Genomic DNA, 6537 nt, shown 5'->3' on the forward strand with positions numbered 1-6537 from the left:
TTATAAATCAATAACAAAGAAACACATTGATAATAACACAATAATAGTATGGGATATTAAGACCTCACTTGCAGCAATGGAAAGATCATCTAAGCAGAAAATCAAAAAGAAAATAAGCACTTTGGATGATACACTGGACAAGATAGACTTCACAGATATATTCAGAGTATCTCAACCTAAAGCAACAAAACACACATTCTTCTTGAATGCCCATGGAACATTCTCCAGAACAGATCACATACTGGGGCATAAATCAGGCCTCAACCAGTACAAAAAGATTGAGATCATACCATGTAAATTTTCAGACCACAATTCTATAAAACTTGAAGTCAATCACAAGAAGAATTTGAAAGACCACAAATATATGGAGGTTAAAGAACATCCTACTAAAGAATGAATAGCACCAAGAACCATAAGATACCTGGGAATAAACCTAACCAAAGATGTAAAGAATCTGTACTCGAGGAACTGTAGAACACTCATGAAAGAAATTGAAGAAGACACAAAAAGATGGAAGACCATTCCATGCTCTTGGATTGGAAGAATAAACATTGTTAAAATGTCTATACTGCCTAGAGCAATCTATACTTGTAATGCCATTCCGATCAAAATTCCACCGGTATTCTTCAGAGCTGGAGCAAATAATCCTAAAATTTGTATGGAATCAGAAGAGACCCCGAAATGCTAAGGAAATGCTGAAAAACAAAAATAAAATGGGGGGGGGAGCATCACATTACCTGATTTCAAGCTTTACTACAAAGCTGTGATCACCAAGACAGCATGGTACTGGCATAAAAACAGACACATAGACCAGTGGGACAGAGTAGAGAGCCCAGATATCGACCCTCAACTCTATGGTCAAATAATCTTCGACAAAACAGGAAAAAAATATACAGTGGAAAAAAGACAGTCTCTTCAATAAATGGTGCTGGGAAAACTGGGCAGCTATATGTAGAAGAATGAAACTCAACCATTCTCTTACACCGTACACAAAGATAAACTCAAAATGGATAAAAGACCTCAATGTGAGACAGGAATCCATCAGAATCCTAGAGGAGAGCATAGGCAGTAATCTCTTCGATATCAGTCACAGTAACTTCTTTCAAGATATGTCTCCAAAGGCAAAGGAAACAAAAGCAAAAATGAACTTTGGGGACCTCATCAAAATCAAAAGCTTCTGCACAGCAAAGGAAACAGTCAAGAAAACAAAGAGGCAACCCACGGAATGGGAGAAGATATTTGCAAATGACAGTACACACAAAAGGCTGATATCCAGGATCTATAAAGAACTCCTCAAACTCAACACACGCAAAAGAGGCAATCATATCCAAAAATGGGCAGAAGATATGAACAGACAGTTCTCCAATGAAGACATACAAATGGCTATCAGACACATGAAAAAATGTTCATCATCACTAGCCATCAGGGAGATTCAAATTAAAACCACATTGAGATATCACCTTACACCAGTTAGGATGGCCAAAATTAACAAAACTGGAAACAACATGTGTTGGAGAGAATGTGGAGAAAGGGGAACCCTCTTCCGCTGTTGGTGGGAATGCAAGTTGGTGCAGCCTCTTTTTGGAGAACAGTGTGGAGATTCCTCAAGAAATTAAAAATAGAACTTCCCTATGACCCTGCCATTGCACTCCTGGGTATTTACCCCAAATATACAGATGTTGTGAAAAGAAAGGCCATCTGTACCCCAATGTTTATAGCAGCAATGGCTACGGTCGCCAAACTATGGAAAGAACCAAGATGCCCTTCAACGGACGAATGGATAAGGAAGATGTGGTCCATATACACTATGGAGTATTATGCCTCCATCAGAAAGGATGAAAACCCAACTTTTGTAGCAACATGGATGGGACTGGAAGAGATTATGCTGAGTGAAATAAGTCAAGCAGAGAGAGTCAATTATCATATAGTTTCACTTTATGTGGAGTATAACAAATAGCATGGAGGACATGGGGAGATAGAGAGGAGAAGGGAGTTGGGGGAAATTGGAAGGGGAGGTGAACTGTGAGAGACTATGGACTCTGAAAAACAATCTGAGGGTTTTGAAGGGGTGGGGGGTGGGAGGTCAGAGTACCAGGTGGTGGGTATTATAGAGGGCATGGATTGCATGGAGCACTGGGTGTGGTACAAAAACAATGAATACTGTTATGCTGAAAATAAATTTTTAAAAAAATTTAAAAAAAAGAATGAATGGGTTTAACCAGGAAATTAAAGAGGAATTTAAAAAATACATGGAAGCAAATGATAATGAAAACACAATAGTCCAAAACCTCTGGGATGCAGCAAATGAAGTTCTAAGAGGGAAATATAAAGCAATTCTGGTTGGTGTTCCTCAAGAAAGAAAAAGAGCTTCCAAATACAGTTTAACCTATATGTAAAGGATCTGGAAAAAGAACAGAAAATGAAGCCTAAATCCTGCATAAAAAGGAAAATAATTAAGGTCAGAACAGAAATAAATGATATGAAAATTAAAAAAAAAAAGAATAGAACAAAACTAGAAGCTGCTTCAAGACTTCAAAACTTCTAAACTTCAAGCCATTATCAATAAAATTATAATCTCCTATTGAGACTTATTGAAAAGAAAAGAGAAAGGACCCAAACGAAGTTATGAATGAAAGAGGAGAGATCACAACACTACAGAAATACATTATAAAAGTATGAAAAATTATATATCAAAAAATTGGGCAATCAGGAAGAAACATATTAATTCCCAAAACTGAAACAGGAAGAAATAGAAAATTTAAATAGACCCATAACCAGCAAAGAAATTGAATCAGTCATCAAAAATCTCCCAACAAACAAGAGTCCAGGGCTGTGGGCACCTGGGTGGCTCAGTCAGTTAAGTATTTGTTTTTGCCTCAGGTCATGATCCCAGGGTTCAGGGATTGAGTCCCATGTCAGGCTGCCTGCTCAGTGGGGAGGCTGCTTCTCCCTCTGCCCTTCCCTGCTCATTCTCCCTCCCTCCCTCTCTCTCTCTCTCTCAAATAATAAATAAAATTAAAAAGAGAGAGAGAGACTAGGGCTGGATGGCTTTCCAGAGGAATTCTACCAAACATTCAAAGAAGAATTAATACCTATTCTTTTAAAGCTGTTCTAAAATAGAAATGGGAGGAAACTTCCAAACTCATTCTATGAGGCCTACATTACCTTGATTCCAAAACCAGACAAAGACCCCACTAAAAAAGAAGAATTAGAGACCAATATTTCTGATGAACATGGATGCAAAAATTCTCAACAACATACTAGCTAATCATATTCAAAAGTACATTAAGAGGATTATTTACCATGATCAAGTAGAATTTATTCCTCGGGTGCAGGGGTGGTTCAATATTGAACACAATCAATGTGATACATTACATTAATAAAGAAAGAACAAGAACAATGTGATTCTCTCAATAGATGCAGAAAAAACATTTGACAAAATAAAGTACCCATTCTTGATAAAAAACAAAAAACAAAAAACAAAAAAACACCTTCATGAACCTTCATGAAAGTAAGGACAGAGGGAACATACTTCAACATCATAAAGGCCATGTATGAATGACCCAAAGCTAATATCATCCTCAAAGTTCAGGAATATGAAAGGGATGTCCACTCTCACTACTGTTTTTCAACATTGTACTGGAAGCCCTTGTCTCAGCAATCAGACAATGAAAATAAATAAAAGTTATTCAAATCAGCAAGGAAGAAGTTAAACTTTCATTCTTCCCAAACAACATGATACTCTATATAGAAAACCTAAAAGACTCCACCAAAAAAAAAAAAAATGCTAAAACTGATACAGGAATTCAGGAGCATCTCAGTATATAAAATCAACATATAGAAATCTGTTGCATTTCTATACATTAATAATGGAGCAGCAGAAAGAGAAATCAAGTAATCAATCCCATTTACAAATTGCACCTAAAATCATAAGATATCTAAGAATGAACCTACCAAATGAACCCACTGAAGAGGTAAAAGATCTATATTCTAAAAACAATAGAACACTTATGAAAGAAATTGAAGACACAAAATGGAAAAACATTCTATGCTCATGGATTAGAAAAGCAAATATTGCTAAAGTGTTTATGCTATCCAAAACTTCTACGCATTTGATTCAGTCTCTATCAAAATATCACTGACATGTTTTACAGAGCTAGAACAAAGAATCTTAAAATTTGTATGAAACCAGCAAAGACCACAAATAGCCAAAATAATGTTGAGAAAGAAAACCCAAACAGGAAGCATCACAATCCCAGACTTCAAGCTGTATTATAAATCTATAATCATCAAGACAGTATGCTGCTTGCACAAAATCAGACATATAGATCAACGGAACAGACTAGAAAACCCAGAAATGGACCCACATCTATATGGCCAGCTAATCTTCAACAAAACAGCAAATGATAGCCAATGGAAAAAGACGGACTCTTCAACAAATGATGTTGGGAAAACTGGACTTCAGAAGAATGAAACTGGATCACTTTCTTACACCATACAGAAAAATGTATTCAAAATTGATCATTGATCATCAAAATCCTAGAGGAAAAAGCAAGCAGTAATCTCTTTGTCCTCATCCACAAGCAACTTCTTACTAGACGTGTCTCTGGAGGCAAAGGAAACAGAAAAAAGAACTATTGTGATCTCTCCAAGATAAAAGCTTCTGCACAGCAAAGGAAACAATCAACAAAACTAAAAGGCAACTGACAGAATGGAAGAAGATATTGCAAATGACATATCATATCAGATAAAGGGCTAGTATCTAGAATCTATAATGAACTTCTCAAACTCAACACCCTCCCCCAAACAAACAAACATCCAGTTAAGCAATAGGAAGAAGACATAAACAGCTATTTCTCCAAAGAAGACATACAAATGGCCAAAAAACATACGTAAAAGTGTTCAACATCACTCATCATCAGGGAAATACAAATCAAAATCACAATAAGATACCACCTCATACCTGGCAGAATGGCTAAAATTAACAACTCAGGAAACAACAGATGTTGGATATAGAGAAAGGGGAACCCTCTTGCACTGTTGGTGGGAATGCAACTGGTGCAACCACTCTGGAAAACTGTATGGAGGTGCCTCAAAAAGTTAAAAATAGAACTATCCTATAGGCCAGCAACTGTAATACTAGTTATTTATCCAAAGGATACAAAAATGCTGATTTGAAGGGGCACATACACCCCAGTGTTTTTAGCAGCACTCTCAACAACAGCCAATTTATGGATAGAGCCCAAATGTCCATTGACTATAAATGGATAAAAACGATATAGTATAATGGAATATAACTCAGCCATCATAAATGAAAACTTGCCATTTGCAACAATGGGTATGGAACTAGAGTGTATTATGCTAAGTGAAATAAGCCAATTAGAGAAAGACAAATACCATATGATTTCACTGATATGTGGAATATAAGAAACAGACAAACGTAGGTGAAGGACAGGAAAAAATAAGATAAAAACATAAAGGGAGGCAAACCATAAGAGACTCTATAGTTAAGAGAACAAACTGAGAGTTGCTGGAAGGGAGGTGGGTGAGGGGATGGGCTAAATGGGTGATACATATCAAGGAAGGCGTTTGTTGGGATGGGATAAGCTCTTGGTATTATATGTAAGTAATAAATCATTTAATTTTACTCTTGAAACCAATTCTACAGTATATGTTAACTAACTTGAGTTTACATTAAAAAAAATTCTAAGTTGCTAAGAGACTAAATATTAATTGTTCCTACCACAAAAAAGAAATAACTATATGATGCAATAGAGGTGTTACCCAACACTTTGGTGGTAATCATATTGCAATAAAAATGTATCAAAGCAACAGGTTGTACACTTTAAACTTAATATTATATTTTAATTTTTTCTCAATAGAAATACACTTTATAAAGATAAAATAAATTTAGAGGAATAGGGAACTTACTGAATAGTGGGATATGTCACAGAGTTAAGGGAAGAATTGAATCACAAATGCCAGGACCTAAGTCAGCTCTGGTCAGAAAAGCAGTATAAATTTATGGATCTTCTCTCCAGCTTTAATGTGACTTTCCCCCAGTAACTCCTGTATCTGTTTTAATTAAAAATCTTATGTTTCCTGGAAAGAGAAACTGACTGTCCTGGATGGGTCAGGGATTTTCTCTTGAATAAGTTTTTACATCCAATAGGGAAGTTTTAAAATAGGAGTCCTTGCTCTTAATGAGCTTATACACTAGTGGGAGGGTCATCACAGAAATGATATAAGATTGTTTTAGATTTTAATCAGTGCTATATAAAAATAAAATGAGATAAGGTAACAGAGAGTGCCTGGACTATGAGAATTACTTTAATCTGGGTGGTCAGGGAAAGCTTCTCCAAGGTCTGGAGGACACTGGAGCCTACCATGAGTAGAACTAGATAGGAAGAAAAAGGAGTGCAAAGTCCCTTAGCTCAGACAGATATTTGAATACTGGGATAAAAAGATCAGTATGGCTAGAGGAGAGTGAATACGCTTTAACAAATCAAGTCAAAGATGTAGGCAGGAACTGGGTCT

This window comes from Mustela lutreola, chromosome X (assembly GCF_030435805.1).
Source record: "Mustela lutreola isolate mMusLut2 chromosome X, mMusLut2.pri, whole genome shotgun sequence".
Taxonomy (NCBI): Eukaryota; Metazoa; Chordata; class Mammalia; order Carnivora; family Mustelidae; genus Mustela; species Mustela lutreola.